Consider the following 2,531-nt stretch of genomic DNA (forward strand, 5'->3'; position numbering starts at 1 on the left):
TGAAGAAAATGCAGTAGATTCATTAGATAATACGCTCAACGATGATCCGAAAAAGAATTAGCACTCAACTTTCCAAATCCCCTAAAAAAAACTGAAGGAAACTGAAAAGGATCAATCACATGCATAGAACTAGGTTCTTCGCTAAAGTGACCCCTTTCCTGCTGCAGATAACTATTTAGCTCTCCTTTTCATCCCAGAAAAGCGCTGCCTCCATTTATTCCCAGCAAAGATAGTGGACCAAAGATTTCCTTGGGCGGTTCTCATGAATAATCCAGCTACATCCAGAACAAAAATAAGCTTGTCTTAGAAAGTACAAGAAGCCAATGCAGAACTAATCTTGTCTCTGTTAATCTGTTCACCCAACAATTCTCATGTTCAACAAAGACATCAATCAGTTCCTCCAGAGACAAATTTCTTGTGTCAGCAGTGAAAGATATAATGTCCTGAGCATAAGAACTCTAGGGTACCTATAGGTGAAATAAAATCCAGGAGTAGTAGAAACAACACACAAACTAATATTACCATCTGTTTTTGCAGTGGTCAAATACATGTGCAAATATGATACTACCAACATGGTGAACTGCACCTTTCTTTCCAGAAAAATGCACATTTAGTTTCAAAGCCTAAGATGTTGATGACAAGGGAGTTCCCATTAACTGGATAAGATTAAGACTCATTATGGTCTTGATATTTGTCTGCCAATCCACACTACCAATGTCAATAAATCTGTAATTGCAGAGGAACAAATTGTTTGAACAATAGGTAACCAACTCAGAGAGGCATAACAACATATTCAATGCAAAGAGATCTGCAAGTTCAAGCGTCTTTAACTGCTGCTATTTGGCTTACTGAATCATGACCAGCATATGACCAAATCATCTTTTTCCCCATGAATACTGGATATTCAGAGTCTTTTCAAGAACTATGTCATTCTTGGAAGAAACACTACATTAAGTACAAAAAGTAAGAAGACTGAAGTTCATATTACCAAAAGCAGATATTTAATTGCTTACCTCTCCACAATTCTTTAAAACAAGTTGCAAATATAGAATTGAACCATAATCCTTCCCTAACTTATCAGAATGTTCAGAAAGACTTGCATAAGCCTCTTCTGGTATAGCAACTTTCCTTGCAATATCATCATACCAATTTAATAATTGACCGCATTACATAAAGAAACCACTAGTCTGTTACAAGTCCTTGATAGTAGCAACAGAAACCACCAGTTATCAAGGATCAAGGCCCTGCTCTTATCTGCTTTAGAAGTTCAATTCAACAATTAAAACATCATTTTCCTACCAGCAAACAACCCTATGAATCTGGAAATTCCAACTACAATAAAGAAAAGGACAAAGAAAACAAAGAAGTTAGTCTAAACTGATAAATCTGCACAATCACCAAATCCAATTGAAACTTTGCAGTCACATAAAGATGGAGCTCACATCATACCTTCCAAATATTGAATCTGAAGCTTACCTTCTGTAACAAGAACATGAATCCTGTCACTCTGCCTGGAAAAGATTACTCCCACAGTGCAAGGTGCACACAACATAACACCAACCATTAATTCGTATCATCTTTGCGTGAGTGGTCCAAAATCCCAGAAATGACACATACCAAATCTTCTTTTCTAGACCTCAATCTCAAATCAAAATTCTTTCTTTTACGGTTTAAAATATACACACACACACACACACACACACACACATACATACATACATACACTCTTTGATGAACTTTGATTAGTCTGTTAAAATTTGGTATCAAAAGGAATTGTAATTTGGAAAATACTTTACATACTGTCGCATCAGGAAAGAAATTTAAAGAAGCTTGATAAACTTTGATTAGTCCGTTAAAAATCCGAAGGATTGGAACTTTCTCACAAACGAGAAAATCCATGGACAAACAAACTTAAAACATGACCTAAAATGAATCACAACCAACTGTTAAAATTTATGATAACTTTAAAAATACCTGAACACTTCAATAAATCAAACTTCTTGACAAGAATTTCTCGTTTAAATTAAAGGGTCATCAATTAAATTCCAAATAAACATGACATGTAAATAAGTAACAAGAAATTTCAAGAAACGACAAAATAAAAGGCTGGTTTTTGGAGAAATTAATGAAGGGAAATCAACTTATCTTGCAGGGCTAATTGGGAGAACAAGATTTGAAGGTGAAGGTGGGGAATCAGAGGACCACTGCACGCAAAAATGATAAGAGTTAGCTGCTTGGAAGTGTGAAACCCCTTTGCACTTTCAAAGTCAAAGCTCCAGACTTGTAGCCAAATGCCCAATTTTTCTTTCTTCCCAGCTGCATATAATATTTATACAAGGAGAAAGGCTGCGTTCCACCTAACCCAACTGGTGTAAGCCAATGTTAACATGAAATAAAATTGGAATTCATTATGGTGATTCTGTCCATATCTGCAGACTTTGGAGAATTTTTCTTGTGACTGCTAAAAAGGAAGAATCTTGATTATCAAAATTTTGCCTTGGTCTTGAAGGCGGTGATATTATTCTCACGCC

The 2,531-nt window shown here is 35.7% G+C and overlaps 1 long non-coding RNA gene across 1 annotated transcript; it reads right to left on the bottom strand.

Annotated features, from left to right (window-relative positions):
• On the bottom strand, nucleotides 1-2,531 carry LOC113734485 (uncharacterized). The gene is made up of 2 exons (XR_003459304.2): nucleotides 1,014-2,531; nucleotides 1-945 (listed from the first exon to the last, which is right to left on the bottom strand). It is a non-coding gene; the product is annotated as an uncharacterized lncRNA (long non-coding RNA).

The sequence above is a fragment of the Coffea arabica genome, chromosome 3c (genome assembly GCF_036785885.1).
Source record: "Coffea arabica cultivar ET-39 chromosome 3c, Coffea Arabica ET-39 HiFi, whole genome shotgun sequence".
Lineage (NCBI taxonomy): Eukaryota > Viridiplantae > Streptophyta > Magnoliopsida > Gentianales > Rubiaceae > Coffea > Coffea arabica.